Source organism: Podarcis gaigeae (genome assembly GCF_964106915.1).
Source record: "Podarcis gaigeae genome assembly, chromosome: 10".
In the NCBI taxonomy this organism is placed as follows: domain Eukaryota; kingdom Metazoa; phylum Chordata; class Lepidosauria; order Squamata; family Lacertidae; genus Podarcis; species Podarcis gaigeae.
Window position 1 is genome coordinate 22,382,438 of NC_139686.1, and position 18,610 is coordinate 22,401,047.

The 18,610-nt window shown below is 44.6% G+C and overlaps 1 protein-coding gene and 1 long non-coding RNA gene across 8 annotated transcripts in view; one reads left to right on the forward strand and one right to left on the reverse strand.

The window, feature by feature from the left end:
• Positions 1-7,545: 7,545 nt before the first annotated feature.
• The window catches only part of DENND2A (DENN domain containing 2A), a 66,120-nt gene continuing 55,055 nt past the window's right edge, over positions 7,546-18,610 (forward strand). For 6 of the 7 annotated variants that reach the window (XM_083700048.1, XM_083700049.1, XM_083700051.1 and 3 more), the window contains exon 1: positions 7,550-7,976. The gene's annotated coding sequence lies outside the window, so the exon portion shown is untranslated. Of the gene's footprint in view, positions 7,977-18,610 lie in introns of all 7 variants that reach the window. The other variant, XM_083700054.1, reaches the window with a different exon arrangement.
• Positions 10,530-13,332, reverse strand: LOC310826354. The gene is made up of 3 exons (XR_014555783.1): positions 13,171-13,332; positions 11,127-11,344; positions 10,530-10,780 (listed from the first exon to the last, which is right to left on the reverse strand). It is a non-coding gene; the product is annotated as an uncharacterized lncRNA (long non-coding RNA).

Below are 18,610 nucleotides of genomic sequence, written 5' to 3' on the forward strand. Positions count from 1 at the left end.
CTGTCTCTCTTTTTAAAATAAAAGCAATGCTTTGTCCGCTCAGAACTAGAGTTTTCCAGTAAGTTTGAGTCTTACTGCTTAGGCCCCAACCGAGATCGCAGTTTTCCACTGCCGGCATTTCATATTAGCACAGCAAACTAGGAAGATTGTATCATCGCCAATTGTTTCTGTGGCCAATGGCCAAAGAGCCTTGAATAAACTTTCGCTTAATCGGTTTTTCATTCTACTGTAGTTACCCTGATTTATGACTCTTGCATACGTCTTCTCTCCTAGCCAGCTGTCGCGGGCTTCCACAGGCTGTGTATGGAATTATTTAAAATACTGTTTTCATTTGAATGGTGCTACCACAACCTTCACAGACTATACCTGCGACGGAATACGGTATCGGCCACTGGGGGTGGGGGAATCTCTCCTTGTTAGAGAAATGCGTTCTATGATGGCTGCGTAGGAGCCAACTCCAAGGGGGCTGAGGTCCCTTCGCCCCCCACCCCAATAAAATATTTGAGGGGGTCCGCCCCCCCCCCCAAGATGATGGGCATTGCCATTCAAATAGTGTGTGCACCGTGTCATGTGATCGATTATGCGAGGCGGGACTTACCTGCCCCCCCCCCATTTTATTCAAATTGGCCCCACGGGATGGTTTTAAGTTTCAGCAACCGAACCTTAGGATGAGCTTTTTTTGTCCGTTTCAGATGCCCTTCCTTACAGCTCGTCTATTTGCAGGATTTTCTCTGGTGTGATGTAAGGCTCTGAAACTCCTTATTGGCGTTATGCATTTCCTTTGTCACTCAAGCCTGGAAGTATCTAGAGTCAGCCGCTGCTGCCCACTGAGCCACATCTCTTTCTACAGGGAGAATTGGGATCTGGTTTTGGCGCCTTGCCTTCAACACCCGAAAAGTACTACTGTCAGTCAGTATAAACGACTGCTTTAAAAAACGGTGTTGTACAATAGATGGTAGGGCCACTAGATGGAAGCATATGTAGGCTTTTGAATTGTAGGACTGGTTTTGTTTCCAGGTGCTGAATTGTTGTGATCAGTTAGACCTCCAGGGTTAATTTGCCCCCCTCTAATGAAAAAAAGTGGGGACGCTGGTGGCGCTGTGGGTTAAACCACAGAGCCTAGGGCTTGTTGATCAGAAGGTCGGTGGTTCGAATCCCCGCGACGGGGTGAGCTCCCGTGCTCGGTCCCTGCTCCTGCCAACCTAGCAGTTCAAAAGCACATCAAAGTGCAAGTAAATAGCTCTGACGGGAAGGTAAACGGCGTTGTTTCCGTGCTCTGGTTTGCCAGAAGCGGCTTAGTCATGCTGGCCACATGACCCGAAAGCTGTACGCTGGCTCCCTCAGCCAATAAAGCCAAATGAGCGCCGCAACCCCAGAGTCAGCCACGACTGGACCTCATGGTCAGGGGTCCCTTTACCTTTTTAATGAAAAAAGTATCTTAGCTTGGGGCCTTCCCACCCACCCACATCCCACTGTAAGGACAACACACCTGCTGCCCTTGCTGCCTGGAGCTGATAAGACTTGTAGTTTCAAAGGCTGCAAAACAGCCGCAGTTTTTTGAAGGGACGATAGCTTCAAGAATGCAGAAAATCCTGAATCTCTCAGGCAACTGAATAACTTTTCTGGCTCCTGCGAGTCAAAACTGAGATGCCAGTTGTTCCACATAATATATTGCCTTCCGTAATGTTTCCCAGCAGCAATCATTCAGGGCAGGTTCCAGCAATGGGCCAGGTGGGTCACTGGCAGTGGGCCAAGGAACTCAGACGGACCCCTCACTGGCCCCAGCCCAATCCTGCCGGCCGTGGGTGAATCGGTGTAGCAGCCTGGGCCCTGTGCTTTATGAGGCCCCCATGCTGATAATTGCCACTGCTGGATTGGTGCAGCTGCCACTACCTAGAAGCAGGGAACCTCTGAAAGCTGATTGCATGGAATGAACTGGAGGTGCAATAACTTAAATCAAGCTAGATAGCTCAGTTAGTTAGAGCATGGTGCTGATAACGCCAAGGTTGCAGGTTTGAACCCCGTGAGGGAGAGCTGCATATTCCTGCATCACAGTTGACTAGATGATCCTCAGGGACCCTTTAAATTCTAAGATTCAAGCTAAATCTCAGTTACCTTGTTCTGGAATATAACCTTGCTGGTGCCCAAAATTATTTATTTACATTATGACCACACCATTTCCTGATTAAAAATATTGGGAATCAGAAAAAGATCAGCAGCAAGATGACAAATGCAATGCACAATATATTTTGTTTCCTCTACAGGGTTCAGCGGTCATGTATTTTCTCTATTTTATTTCTATGTTTCTCTATTGCAATATATATTTCTATATTGTCTCGGATTTACACTGCCTTAGTTGTATTCCGAGTTGACCTGTTGAACTGATAGACTTAGTCATTTAAATTCATTTATTTTAATAGGCCTATTCTGAGTAAGACGTATTTGGCTATCACTCCAATTATTAAACACACCAGCACACAAAACCACCAAAAAGCTAATCAGAGAGAGAGATAAAATGCTAGTTTCACATTGAAAAAACTAAACAGCTGTGGCGCTCCAGAGCAGATTCTGGGAGTGTTCAAGGGGAGGAAAGAAAAGTGGCCTTTAATAAGCATATAAGGTATGAGAAATGACTCTCCACGAATGCTGCTGATTTACAGCCATCACCTACAGTTAATGTACGTACATCCAGTATAGAGGCTGTCTTCTTTCTTGTGCTTATCTCTGCCAGCAAAATACAGAAAAAGAACAGGCTTTCCCAAAGAACTTGCTTCTGTGTTGTGTCAAAGGCTAGCCGAGGCTCCTTTTGTAAAGCACAAAGGCCCTGGGGGTGAAAACTATACTCCGTATTGTCAGACACAATAGGGTCTTTGTCTGTGATGTTTGGGTCTCTTGGACACTGTTCTATAAAATAAGTCTAGAATGCTGCTACACAGAGCTTGGATTCATATAGGCATAGAGAAATGCCATCATCTTCCAGCAACATGATGGACACAATCCACCAGAAATGTATCCTGTGCCAAGAATGGGAATTCCTCGGGGTTGCTCAGTGAAATAATTTTCAGACGCTTACCAAAGGTGGGGGAGAGGATGACTCTTTAGATGGTCATGTGTATGACTTCAGCATATTTGTTGTATCTTAATTCTCACACCAAGGAAATTTGCACAAGCCCCATCCTGGTCCTCTCAGAGGCTTAAAGAAGCCCTGGCCTTTTCTGGCCTCTGAGGCCCCAAACCATAATAAATGCTGCCATGGAAAAATAATGACACTCGAAAACAAAATAAAGCACACAAAAATTAAGAAGAGTGAAACACAAATTGATTTTTTTTAATAAAAAAAATAACCAAATGCTTTTCTAGCCTTTTTCTCTTGAAATGCATTACTTGTTAAGGGGAAATCTTGCTTTCCTGCAATGTCAAAGTTGATATTAAGCATATGACAACCTCTGTATCAGTTAACAAAAAAGTTCTCTTTTACCAAATCACATCTCTTATTTGCTTAAATTTGTAGCTCTGGATTGAGAGGATACCCCAGTTTGATCTGATACACATAAAAACAAAGGGATGCGGGTGGCACTGTAGTCTAAACCACAGAGCCTAGGGTTTGCCGATCAGAAGGTCGGCAGTTTGAATCCCCATGACGGGGTGAGCTCCCGTTGCTCAGTCCCTGCTCCTGCCAACCTAGCAGTTCAAAAGCATGTCAAAGTAGGGATGCGGGTGGCGCTGTGGGTTAAACCACAGAGCCTAGGACTTGCCGATCAGAAGGTCTGTGGTTCGAATCCCTGTGATGGGGTGAGCTCCCGTTGCTCGGTAGTGCTCCTCCCAGTTCGAAAGCACGTCAAAGTGCAAGTAGATAAATAGGTACCACTCCGGTGGGAAGGTAAACGGCGTTTCCGTGTGCTGCTCTGGTTCGCCAGAAGCAGCTTAGTCATGCTGGCCACATGACCTGGAAGCTGTACACTCCCTCGGCCAATAAAGCGAGATGAGCGCCGCAACCCCAGAGTTGGCCACGACTGGATCTAACGGTCAGGGGTCCCTTTACCTTTACATAAAAACAAGTTGCAGAACTAATCAAACGGCAAAAAAATTAAGAAGTGTCTAAATTTGAGAAGTGTCTAAAGATGTGTCTACTTGAGGCCCAGGATCCGAATTGCCCTTCTGGCCCCCAGCCATTAACCCTGGCCCCACCCCCAACTGTTACACACTGTTATTGAAAGCTCTGTTCTGCCTTTCCTCTGTAATACTTCTGTCCTCCACTGATTGAAAAACCAGGAAGGTTTTCTTTTGAAGTATGCTAGAAAAGTAGAATAATCTTACCACTTATTATCAGTGGGGTAGAAAATACCCGGCAGCTGTGTTTACAATGGCACACTGTGCATTGCGCAATGCCTATGTGCTTGTGTGTTTGGAGACAATATATTCCTTCCCTACTCAGAGATTTCAGTTGCAATCCTGAACACATTTAACCAGGAATAATTTAGCCATGGTGGAGACAAATGCGTAGGAGAGTGAGATCAAAACAGGCATGATGTTAAATCCCAAAGCTTGCAGTTTCCAACATTCTTAAAACAAAATGCAGTCTTAGGCTGAAATCCTGTTCCCACTTACATTGACTTAAATACTTCGAAGTCACTTCTGAGTAGACACGTATAGGATGGTGTTAGATTCTGCCAGACGCAAAGCCGATTTCAGGTTGCACTGAGGTCTGGTGTTGCCCTATTTTTAAATCTGGACAGGGATGACGGGAGTGTGTTCAGCAACGACTGGAGGGTCAAAGGCTCCCCATAGCTGTGCAAGGGCAACAAAGCTCATTAAACTACTTTAATGGCATAAGCCTAAAGTTCTACTATAAGCTAGAATCTCTGCTGCAGAAGAGTGATAGGCTGAAAGCACCCTGTGTCCTGGAGTTCTGACTAGTTCCAGTAGATGGCGATCATAGAACCTTATGTAGGGTTTGATGTGTCATTAAGCCCCAGCAGAAGTATAGTAACAGCATTGGTGCTTTATCTTCAGTTTGTGAAAATCAGTTTAGGGCAGCGTCAATTGTTTCCATACCAGAAGCCTTGATTTAGAAAAGAGCCTGATGCATTGTACTGTTTGTATTTCTGATCAATTAGAAATATGTCTCTGGTAAGGGGGTGGTAGGTGCATGTGAATGAATTGTGCTAATTAAGGGAAACTGAAGCGAGGGGTGGGGAGTGAATCCATTAAACAGGTGCTGATGTGAAAAATGGATGAATTTACGCTGTTCATGAAATTGTATTTGAATGTATACTCGGCAACTGCTCAGAATGTCAAACAGTTCCTTCTTCTGAATCCACAAATACGTGGTAAAGAACACATAACCAAATGCAGGGAAAAAATTAAAATGAGTGTTGTGACACTTTAAAGATTTGACAAATTTATTATGGCAAGAGCTTTTCTAAATTAGCATCCAGTTCATTAAGTACTACTCCCAGGTGTCAGGAAACAGCTACACATGAGCATAGAGAGAGAGAGAAATATATATAAACAGTGAGATCACATGGAAGCGCAAAGCAAAAATTACAGTCTGATATAGCGATTTTAAAAGGACAATCAACAGCAATATTTGGTGAGAAGAAAAACACCTTTAACATTGCTAAAAGTAGTTAATTGGTTAACTAATTAATTAAATTGAATCAATGAGGCCGGAAACAGTACAATTCAAGCCACAGCTTTCAGAACTGAATTTACTGATAAGAATTTACTGATAATTTGGCACTTTCATATTGGAGTCTTGCTTTTGTTTTTTTGAAATAATTTGTATTAAAAGATTTCCATGAACTACAAAGAACGTGCAATCTATCTCCCTCCCTCCCCCACCCCTCTCTCTCTCAGATTATAAAGTCTTTTGGTTACGTTCAATGAAAAATGTAAAACAATATGATATCCAAAGGTAGGGGCAAAGGGCGGGTGGTCAACTTGCACACTATCTTGTCGTTTTGTCAGCTTGGTATATATGTGGAGTTTTTAGGTCAGTGCCAATCCCTTCTGAAGTTCAGTTGTTCAGGTTGGCAACAAAGGGCACTTGGAGGTGAAAAGTTACCCTACCGGTTCTTGAGTAATTTCATTTTCTGAAAGGTTGTGCCATAATAAATTTAAGACTTCAAGGTACTACAAGACACTTCCCCACCCCCAAACCTTCTTGACTGCAATAGGAACCTAGGAAGCTGTCATTGGCCCATTGAATTTAGGATTGTTGACACGGGCTGGCAGTGGTTGTTTCAAGCAGGAGTTTGTCTCAGCCCTACCTGCAGACACCTGGGAACTTTTGCATCTGTTCTATCCCCAGTTAGGCCAACATGGCTGCCCATTGCAATGTTAGTTTTTATGACATTGTACGGTAGGCTATGGCCCCAAAGGTGACATGTAAATGATTTTATAGATGAATACCCTAGTGGAAATTATAACCAGAGAGATGGAGTATGCGAGAGAGACGAGGTGCTGTGTATTTAAAGCCCCACCCCCAAATCCTTAGAGCTGTAGTTTATCCCGCAAGAGCTACAATTCCCAATCCCTTTTACTAGCTACAGTTCCCAGGATTCTTTGCGGGACGGGTGGCAAATGTGTTTTAAATGCATGGTGTCTGTGCTGCCAGAGACAGTGAGAAAACCACTTAACGCATTTTGTAATGGAACGACATTAATTGTAGAGTTTTCTAACTGCCTGTATTCACCTAATCAAAAATATGGGGATGCCGTTTCGCTGCTTGGCAGGATATCACCACCAGGTTTCCAAATGGTTATATGTACCTTGTGATAAATTACAGCTTGGCAAATGGCAATCTGATATGTTTATCCAGGAAGGGACCTGGAATATATCAAGAGTGTACCGCTCTTAAGATCTCTTCCCACTAAACCACCAGCGCAATTCCCCAATATCTCCAGGGCACGGGGCCCCTCATCTCTTCACCTCCACCTCAAGAAATCTGGGCGTGCTTCCATTTCTGTGGAGCCACAGTCCTTATGCCATACACAAACAGTTCCTGAAGAAATGAATTATTTCACCCCTCTTATGCCCAGGGGTGTGTGTTTACGGCTATATATGTGGCCACATCATTTTCAAGGTAAATAATCTGAGAATAAGTGTTCTCAGGCACGGATCTTTAGCAGGAGGGGAAACGTTAATTTTGATAAAAGTCCTCTGAGCAACTTTGCAAAGCAACTTTGGCTTGGGATGCACTTGAAACGTGATAATAATAATAATAATTTTTTTTAATGATTTTTTTTTAATGACAGAAGTGGAGGAATTGAAACGGATAGCCCCCTTCCGTAGTTCCCCACCACACCCTGACCCCCAAATGTTGTCCCCAAGCATGTCCTGTTTGCGGCCCTCCCCACCCCGTAAATCCTCTAGTATTTTGGGTTGCCATGGCAATGCGGCCTGCTCTTCAGCCAGCTGCAGATTAGCTCACTGGGAAAGAGTCAGGATGGGTCAGGCTAGGGGAGGGTGGGAAGAAAGACACAGGAGGAGGAGAAAAGAAAAGAGGGGGAGGGGGGAAAGAAAGGGGGTGGTATTGGGCTTTGGAGGGGGAAGGAAGAGAGAGAGCGAGAGCGCCATAAAGTCAGGAAAAGAAGCGGTCGGGATGGGGGGGCGGGGAGAAAAGCAGCTGATGGGGTTTTTTTGAGGGGGGAGAGAATTGCAGCAGCGACAGCAAGAGGAGGAAAGGGAAACTTGGGAAGATTTCGCCGTGGAAGAAGCTGATCCTTCTAATGGAGCAGACAGAGTTGCAAAGAGAGAGGGAAATCCTTTGAAAATCCGTGAGGGGGCTCTGTTAACAAAAGGGAGGAACTACGGCGGGGGCGAGCGGAGCAGAGCAAAGGGAACTATGCAAGCAGAGGCTGCTTCGGTCGCTGCTGCTGTTGCTGTTGCTGCTGGAGTCGCCAGGCTGGAGTTTCCCAAGATGAGAACAGAAGGCAGATGGGGGGACAGGCCGGCTACGGCCATTGAGCAAGGTAGGCAGGCGGGGGGGGGGCGGTTCTGCCTCTGCCGCGCGGATGGTTTCTTATTTTTTTTGGGGGGGGGGTCTGGCTTCATGTGCGAAATCCTACAGCTTGTGGTGGGAGGGGGAGGTTGGGGAAGGCTCTGTCTTGGGATCCCTTCAAAGTTTGCGGGGGAGGGGGAGGGGAAGGGATCTGCTTGTGCAAAATGACCGGGTCGCTTTTGGCTGCGGTGGGGAGGTGACCAACAGGAAGGCACTGCTCCCCACTCTCCGTAGCTGGGCTGGCGGACCGCATGGGGAACTGCAGTACAGTACGTGAAGAAATGCATGTGAGCATCTGACGAACACCCCTTTTTGCAAATATTCTTAAAGCCAGAGTTGTTTTTTGTTTTTTTTTTTAAGTAGTACCTAACTGCACCGCTGCTGCCCGTAGTTGACTAATGGTCTCTCGGCTTTTGGCTTAGAAGAGGAGGATCGAAAAGGAGGAGAGCAGGTCGGGTTGCCCTATGGAAATCTGTGCGTGGCGGGATCGTCTGGAACTGATCTGCAGGGTTGGGATTTATGGAGATCTGGGGGTATTCTGACTCGCTTGAAGGCGGGAGACGTTTCCACAGTGGAGAAAGGGTGACTTATTGCGAAAAGCTGTGAATCGGCATGGATATGGCTACCTCAAAATCTTGTTGGATCCCCCCCCCCCCCCAATATCAAAGAAGGGAAAGTCTCCTTACCAAATCCACAGGCTTGGCTAAGAGGAATTGTGTGGGTCACACCAGTGGGCGTGGGGAACCCTCCTCCCTTTTCACCCACATTTTCGGTGCTCTTAGGAATGCAGATAAAACTTTCTGGCATAAAAGCTGCTGAGTTTGCCTTTCCGTTTTCAGGAGCAGCAGATAAAAGGGGTTCAGCCTAGCTGATTCCAGGTCTGTTCAAACTTACTGCAGTGTGCTTTAGTTTTACTGTATTAACTTTTAAACCCTATTTAGAGAATTGAGTCCAATTAGGAGTTTCATATCACACTGTTCTGTAAGGATTTTTCTCTTTCTATGGAAGGTAAACTGAAGTGATGAGTAAATCTTTGCATGGAAATAATCCATCTTCTCTCCATTCATCTTGTTAAAAAGAGAGAGGCTTGATGAAGGTCTTCACAAGCCTGCTATTAAAAAATAGGGATAACTGTTGTTGTTTTAAAAAGATTGTAAAAAAAATAATGGGGAGGCCGCAGGAAAAAACTCAAGTGGAATTCGCTAGGTTTTAAAAAACGGAATGGTTTTGTAATAACCCCCAAATTTCTCAATTCACTTGGAAAGCAAAGTTACAGCCTGGGATTGATGAAACGTTTGTACAATGCCATTTTAACTTCCTTAAGCCCACCCATCCAATCTCTTCCCCTCCATTCCCCCCCACAAATACACCCGTTTTTTCTAACAACGTCACCAGAACCTGCTGTAGTTCAGTGAACAGTGTTCTAATTTTACACAAATGTAAAGTCTCCAAGTTCATCCATGGCCATTCCTACCATTGGACATTGTGAGGTGACCTGCCTCAAGCAGGTTTTGTGCTGTATTGTTTTAAAGGGCAGAAAAATATAATGATGTTAATTTTTTAAAATAAATTATACAATTGCCACCATGGAGGCATACCTCGGATCTTCTGCCCCCAAGTGATTCGGTGTTTAGAGTAATCTCTGGCCTTTAGATCCAACCATAGTATGGGATCAATTGACTACCATAGAGGGGAGTGGGATTGTATGGCTGTAAAGTATTTTACCCACTCCAAAAAAAATATTACGCATGTATATAGTAGCAAATGGCACATTTCCATTGTCTAGAAAATTGCGACAGTGGTGCTTGCATCACAACAGAGCTTCGTCTTGGATGTAGCTATGAAATGTTCCATATTTTTTTGAGAAGCTTTAAATTTCCAGCACCAGATTCCAAAGTGGAACAACTGAGACAGACACATTTTTTTCTGCCCAAATTATAGAGAGGGAAAGTAGTAATAATTTTGTTTTGGGGTGGGGCAGGGGGTCTCTCGGAGCTGAGGGCTGTAGTAGTGGCTGATTTTCATCCTTCTCATAGTATAAACTTCAATCCAAAGTCAACACAATATCATATTCCCTTAATCTTAACATACATGCTTGGTGCTTTTTGGCAAGCTGGAAATGAACATTGCTTCTCATTGGTGGCACTAGATAATTGATGGGTGTGACTGAACTTAGTTACTATTACTTTTTAAAATATCCATGTGCTGTACAAATTGAAGGAAAAAGAAGAAACTCCTCTGTGTGTGCGTTCTGAATAACTTGCAATAGTTGTTTCAATGAAATACTTTCCGTGGCACTTGGAATTTGGTTGCAGTTGGTAAGCTAAATAACCTTCCCAGCTAATGGTGCCCTTTAAATGATGACCATTAACTAGCTGCCTTGTCCTTGCATTGGCTTGGGCGGATTAAGAACCCAGGAGAGTTGCTATTGTCATGCTTTTGACACTGATGTGTTGGTCCAGCATCAACTCCTTGCTTGTAACCCTGGTGAAACTGCCCACATATTAGTAGGCCTAGGGAAGACAGGTGCCAGGATAAAGTTGGGTGTGCTTCCAGCCATCGTTGAGCCTTTATTTTATGTGGTGCAATGGATAGTCAGAAACATTCTTTTATGTAGCATCACTAGTTTGCTGCAATGCTTTTGCAGCAGGAGGGTGGCCGCTATTACATTCTCCAGATGTTGTGGGACTGCAGCTCCCATGAATCTTGTCCTCTATATATTTCTACCTTTGGCCATGCTGGTTGGGGATCTTGGTAGTTGAAGACCAACAGCATCTGGAAGACATCACATTGGCATTGCTTGTTTTAGAAACTCCATGATGAGGAAGGACTGCCTCCTGTCTAGGCACTTACCAGGATAAAATCTGCTTTTCTTTAATGGCATCACAGACACTGAAACCATTCCCCGTACTTTTTCTGTGGGTGTTAAGAGTTAAACAAGATACGACTGGGCAGAGCCATGCTCCTTTTATTAATATGTCTTTCCCATTCACATATAAACTGTGGAGGCATCTACAACAAAAGGAGTGAACTGATTATGGTAGCCGAACCCTCGCCGAACCTTGCCTCCCTTGCAATCTGTTGCAGAAAGTGCCCTGTGGAAGCAACTGATTGAGCAAACCTCCTGTGATGCTTCCTTGGTGGCCTAAGATCTGGCACTGTATTTTTCAGAGACCAAAGCTTTTATTCATGGTTGCCTGTTCCCTTGTTTGGCAAGGTCCGTTGAAGGAGCACACTGACCTGGGCAAGACCCAGCTGCTTGCGGCGATGTAGCAATTCCTCTCTGCCAATTTGTGGGTGGCGTTTTGGCTTTTCCAGTGTGACATCTAGACCACTTTGCTAAGAAAAAATGGAGAGGGCAGTAATTTTTTCCAGTCAGTATTAGTGCAAAATACCTAACAAGTTTTACTCTTGGTTCAATGTGCGATCTCTGTAAGTAAGAGAAAATTAACTTTAAAGCACATGGCATCATCATACTTTCAGGATGCGCTCCAGCCAAATCCCAAAGCATTTGCAGGTGCAGAGCAGGGCCAGCAGGTGGTCTGGCCTTCAGACGGCCTGTAGAGATTCCCGAGGGCCAGATAGAGGCCTGGAAGCTGCATTTGGCCCCTGGGACTGAGATGCCTCACTCCTGATTTACTGGATGGAATGGTGGTGGATAGGTTTGCTAAGACACTGGAGAGAGAGAGAGAGAGAGAGAGAGAGAGAGAGAGAGAGAGACTACAAACTTGTTTATCTATGGTAACTTGTACTGTCTCCTTTTCCTTCCCCAAGAATCCTCGTTCTTATTTGGTGAGCATATTGAAACTTTCTGTTAGAGATCAACAGAATTCCAGTTCCCAGGGTTCCCTTGGGAGACGGATTGACTCTTTGAACCAGTTTAAGTCTCTAGTGTGCTATAGATATACCTTGAAAGTTTGTGCCAGGGTGATAAACCACAAAAAAGTGCTACACTTTGGTACTGGCCAATGACAGGTTAACAAATCTTTGTTTATACTCCTGCGGTAAGTCCATGTGGCTCTTTTGCTGTGTGAGGGTTACTGAGTGTGCTTAGGACGGGTTTTGTTTTTATTGTCCTAGTAAAACTTTGTGGCTGCTTTCCTTGAACCGCCAAGGAATTTAACAACTGATGGAGTAACACAATTGCAAGTTGGCGTGGAACCGGCTACTTTTTCAGGACCTGCCAGCCCTTATTGCTTATTTACTATTTTGCGTTTATTACTTGAGCTTTTGTTTAAAACCTTTGGCTATTGATGATAAAAATATACAGAAGATACATACATTGTATTCCATTTCTGTGCTGGTTCAAAAGGAAGGGAGATAATTATTTATAAAGACTTTAATAGACCTGCTTAGGTGACTGCAAAAGTATTCAATTTTCAGTGTCAAAGACTGCATTGTGAAATAGATGTAAGCTCCATCAAATACAATTAAGCTTACTTCTGAGGAAACACACTGGATTGTGCTGTACAGGTCTGAAATCTGAAAGCTGGCATATTCCTGCACCTATATTGGCACTCATTTTATCTATTTGTATCTCCTGTAATTGGATTGGACAGAAGTTTTGTAGTGTGTTACATACTTTGTGAGTTGTTCCCAAGTAAGTGTTCACAGGATTGCAGCCTTACAGCAGAATCTTGTGCATGTTTACTCAGAAGTAGGACTCTTTCTCATTGGTGGTTCCCCACTTGTTGCAGAATTCCTTCCTCAATAACATTCATCTAGCACCTGTGTTGTTCTGTTGTCTTTGGGTGCTAAGCTTAGACATGTCGTGATTTTAAACGAAATGAATTTCTACCACTGAGTCATGGCCCTTACATGTTCCTCCTTCTCTGGTGTAGTAGAGTACAGTTTTGTGCTTTGTAATAATAATATAATAGTAATTTATCATTTATACCCCGCCTATTTGGCTGGGCCTCCCAGGCCACTCTGGGCGGCTTCCAACAGAGATTAAAAATACATTAAAACATCATTCCTTAAAAACTTCCCTAAACAGGGCTGCCTTCAGATGCCTTCTAAAATCTCTTTAGATTTTCAAAAACAAGAAACAATATTAGATAGCAGCCTTCCCCCATTTCAGCTTCAGACCAAGATACTGGTGTGAAGATCAATCTCATAGCAAGAAAAACAAGTATTTCCTGATTGAGTTCCCTGTGTATACTCACTTGAGTGAAAAACGTTCCATCTCCTATTGCCTGGATTTACACTGACTGATCAGAATCTAAGAGGAGCAACCGGTTCCAAAGGTAGGAGGAAATTGTGTGTTAGACTATTACTCCTCTGAATGGAATTTTTCCTTGCACACACTACATCTCTCCCCATCGATTTACTTTGAGAGCTGAGTTTCCGCCTCTCCGAAGCCTCACCCACCCAGCATGTGGGAGCTTGCCAAAGCGCATGCAGACAACCACTTCAGCCGCTAGTAATGAAATTTTCCTAATTGGGAAATGTGGTTGTGAACAAAGGCTAAGCAGAGGGAGACTGAGCAACTGATTAGTCGCCTACAAACACTGATCTGGCTCCCACCCTCCTTCCCCTTTATTAGTTTCCATTGTAGGGTTACACCAGCAAGGTAATCACCTCAAAAAGGATATTGTAAGGTCAGAAAAGGGCAACCCGCGCAATCAAGGCGATAGAGCCATGAAAAAAGGTTACGGTGCTTGTGACTTTTTAGTTTACAGAAAAGGCAAGCAGAAGAAGTGATAGAAATTTAACAATTTTTGCATGGCATGGAGAAAGTGGGTAGAGAAAGGTTTTTCTCCATCTCTCATGGAACTCACAGGCCTGCAGTGAAGCTGAATGTTGGAAGGGCCAGGACAGAAAAAACCAAGTCCAACCTCATGCAAGCGCATAGATAAACTATGGAACTTGCTCCTCCGTGAGGCAGTGATAACCCTCAGCCTAAGAAGATGGCTTTAAAAGAGGGTTAGACAAATTCCTGGAGGAGAGGCCTATCAAAGGCTACTAGCCATGATGGCTGCTCTCCTCCTCCACAGTTGGAGGCAGTACTGCATCTGAATACCAGTAGCTGGAAACAGAGAAGAGTGTGTTATTGTACAGTGGTACCTTGGGTTACATACGCTTCAGGTTACAGACTCAGTTAACCCAGAAATAGTACCTCAGGTTAAGAACTTTGCTTCAGGATGAGAACAGAAATCGTGCTCCGGCAGCGCAGCAGCAGCAGGAGGCCCCATTAGCTAAAGTGGTGCTTCAGGTTAAGAACAGTTTCAGGTTAAGAACGGACCTCCGGAACGAATTAAGTACTTAACCTGAGGTACCACTGTACTCGGGTCCTGCTTCCAGGTTTCCCACAGGCATCTGGTTGGCCACTCTGAGAACAGGGTGCTGAAAAGAACAGGGTTATGCCTTAACTGTTACGACTATCCCATTGTCCTTGGCTCAGATAAGGAGGAACCAAGGAGAGCAAATAAATAAAAATAAACCCTCTTCTTCCTTTTGCTTGCTCATGCAAGTTTCATGCTAAGTGAACTACGGTGAACTTAATTAAGTAAACTTAACTTAGGTGTCCCTGTCACTTGAAGTACGAACTCAAGTGGTTTTTCAGAAGCACTGTTTCATAAATTATGCCGACAGCTAGACCGCAGACGTTCATAGAATAAGCTTCAAAAAGCCTCTTGACATAGCTCAAGACACAGGTTAGCATATACTCTCTCTAAAAAAGAGACAGCGATTGTGAATGCTCTTCAACACTTTTTTTTAGAAAAGTGAAACGTAAGGAATGAAAATGACAACCTTTCCTCCATGTGCACACACACACGCACGCACACACACACATACACACACACTCCAAAATTATAAATAGTCAATTTAGGCTTTTCATGTCTGAATACTGATAGCTTGGTTGCAGCTTAGAAATTATAAGACAGTGAAGTGGAACCAGCTGCAGTTGACTCCTCTACAAATGTGTAAATTTAAGCGATAGGATTGATTTGGAGATATCTGTGTGGTGCTCAGTGCATAGGCTATTTATTTTGTGTGGAAGAGTTTCTGGAGCGGGGAAGATGGTTCATGTGATATATGTCCTGATAATGGTGAACAATATCATGTCAATGGAGATCTGCATAGACAATAGATGCAACTTTCTGATGGCAACTCCAGTGATTGCAGTCTTTCAGCCACTGCGATGGCACAGTCCCAGGAAATCCTGTTCAGCTGCAGTTGTATCAATGGGCGACTTGATTGACAAGTGACTGTTCTTCATGCAGCTTGGTCTTGGAATAAGGACAGTCAGGGTCGTAGTGTGGAAGATTCAAGGAAGGTGCGCAGATTCTGCTGAGGCCCAGTAAGGTGAAATGTGGCCACAGTGGAACGTTGAGCCATCTCTACTTGTGGGTGCATAAGGCAGGAATGGGGCTGATGCGAACAGATGCATGAGATTTGTGCGCCACTGTGGGGGAACGACTTGGGACTGATTGGATAGGCCTGAGAAAAGGAAGTGGTGATGCAGCGAACATGCTGCTTTGTTCACCAAACACTGAAGGGCTGAGCTCACTGCTGCCTTGCTTGGAGCAAGAGATTTCCAGGCTATCCAAACAGCTGTAAAAGTTCTTGCTCTGCAGTAGTCTTGCAAGCTGGGGAGAGGGGAGGGGGTGACGTTTATGTGATGGAAAGGAGCAGAAAATTGCTTTCCCCGAATGATTTCTTCTCTCTTGTGCGTTGGCTACTGGCCAACCATGCTGGAAACTCTGCTCACATGACAGGAGGAGAGTGGGTGTGAGGAAAGAGGCCCACAACAAGAGAAAATGGGGATGAGGCGGTGGAAAAACAAAAAGCAAGTGAATATCTGGCCAGGCTGAGCTTTGAATCTGTACTGTAGTTCATGCGGGGAATGCTCTAGGTCCTAGAGCACTCACACATGGGTAATTCTAAGTGGGCTACTTTTGGAAGATGGAGCATTAATCCTTCCGAACCCAGAATCTAATTGAGGGAGCAGGAAACATATGCAGCTCCTATGACTGTGTTCATAAGTCATGATTCAGCCCTGGTTTATCGCAATGGGAACAAGCCCAGCCAGCCTCCCTTCCCCAGGCCTGCACATTTCCCCCCCTCCTTCTCCACTTCTGAACTGAGAGGAGCAGTTCAAAAGGTTTGCTTCCTTTTTTGTTTGACTGCAGCTTCTCATATTTGTATGACCTCCTCAAAATGTGAATAATCTTAACTATGGTTTGTTTGAAACAAGTCAACTTCAGTATGTGATTGATGAAGCTGGCTTGTTTCAGCAAACAGTGGTTAGGATTTCATCACAGTTTAGGGCTCCAATGTATCACTAGGTAAAGGTAAAGGGACCCCTGACCATTAGGTCCAGTCGTGACCGACTCTGGGGTTGCGGCGCTCATCTCGCTTTATGTAGCCAGCATGACTAAGCCGCTTGTGGTGAACCAGAGCAGCACAAGGAAATGCCATTTACCTTCCCGCCAGAGCGGTACCTATTTATCTACTTGCACTTTGAGGTCCTTCCGAACTGCTAGGTTGCAGGAGCAGGGACCGAGCAACGGGAGTTCACCCCGTCGCAGGGATTCAAACCGCCGACCTTCTGATCGGCAAGCCCTAGGCCCTGTGGTTTAACCCACAGCGCCACCCGCGTCCAATGTATCACTAAACTGTGGTTAATCAAAATGGGAAGCAAAGGCTCCTGGTCACCTCATCACAGTCACACCAGAGGAGAAAAGAGGGGGAGGCTAGGCTAGTTCCCATCATGATGAACAGTTTATTTACTTTTCAAGTGATAAGCTATGACAGTGCCTGTTCTTTTGGTTAGAGACATGTACATTGGTTCTCAAACACCTTACGACTTGAACGTTTTAGCTCCTGAACGCTGCAAACCTGGAAATGAGTGTTCCGGTTTGTGAATGTTCTTTGGAACCCGAACGTCCAGCATGGCTTCCACAGCTTCCAATTGAGTGCAGGAAGCTCCTGCAGCCAACCGGAAGCTGCACCTTGGTTTTTGAACGTTTTCAGAAGTGGAACGGACTTCTGGAATGGATTCCATTCGACAACCAAGGTACGACTGTACTAGGAAAGCATAATTGCCTTTGCCTAACAGTTCAAGATGATCTTTGTTGCCATGTGAAATCGCAGGCTGTGCACTACATGGTGCCTTAGCATAGATGTGCATGTATCTGCAGATACACACTAGAGATAAGGTGGATCTGGATCCAAGATTTCTCTTCAGGAGCTGGACCTCTAAGGAATGATAAATCAAGCTCAACTAACAGAATTTTAACGTGCCCCTCCAAAGGCAAAAATGGGGATACATTTACTAGGTACAAGATCCAGGATGTTGTGACTGCCTCTGATAAATAGGGGTAACTGGAGCATACATGTCTGTGAACCAGCCCTCCATCTGTCAAAGATTTGGTGAGTTCCATGAGATCATGCTTTCCTGCAACTAATGCATGCCTGAAGCCAAGGTTAGTTAGGATTGATAGCGCTGGGCTAGATGAAGCATCGGCCTGGCTTAGACGTATATTCCTTATCTTCTCAGTTGTGTGCCTTTTTAATGAACTGCATTTACAAAGCCATGAAATCATCAGAGTTAACCTCCCCATTTCCTTCCTACAATCTTGGCTGACAAACTGCATTACTGCAAGCAGCTCAGGCAAGAGCGATAATTGCGCTGCTCCTCTGCCAGGACTGAGGATGAATAGGCTTGCATATAGCAATGATTACATCAGCCTGATAGCATGTTGGAATAAGAGAGTGCTGGCAGGTCCATAGCACCTCTTTAGGAGGGAAGTTGCTCCTATTAGGGCTCATCCACTTCTGGTTTTGAGCAGCAGCATCCTCTTTTCTTTTTCTTTCTGGTGGTATCATCTAAAGTTATTGTTTAGCAAGCAGCAGCAGCATAGTGGCCGTTGAAATTCCCAGCCAGTGCCTCTGTTTTGACCAGTGCAGGTGCACCCACCTGCACACGTCTGTTTGAGCAGCCTGTTGCAATTATTTATGTCAGCGTCCACACAGGGCAAACACCACCTTGTCCTTTTTCAGGTGTCACTTCGCAGCTGTGGTCAGTAAGGACATCAATAGTGGCCTGTTCCCTACTCCCCTGGCTAGCAGTTGAGGGATGTTGCTGGGAGCTACAGGGTGCCTGTGCAGATGCAGCTGTTTGTTACACTCCCTAAGCAATAATGTTTGCAATTAGGACAAGCTTTGCAAAAATTGAGCTGCTAGATCAAAGCCCGGAGGCCTGGCGAGAGTTCAGGTGTTAGTTGTAACTGACTTGTTGAGTAGCCTTTGAACTCTGCAAGAGGCACCCAACTAGCAATTAAGATTAAAATTTAAAGGGAAAATTTAAATGGAAAGAAAACCATTTAAAATCTGCTGATTATCCTTAATGTATCACAATAACACACGCCTGAGATATTGTTGTGTTGTTGTTTTTTTTGAAAAAAGAGAGATGCTTTTTTCATTTTCATCCAAGGTGTCTCTTTCCCTGATAGGCTTGATGTTGCCTGATGGGGCAAAAGTGCCATAAGCTGTTGCAAACATTTGTAGTCTGCATGCAAAGCCAGTCTGGAGTTTGGTTTAAGGGGAAATAATGAGTGCCAAGAGAGGTGGAAAGGGCACCAGTTGCGGTTTTGAGCT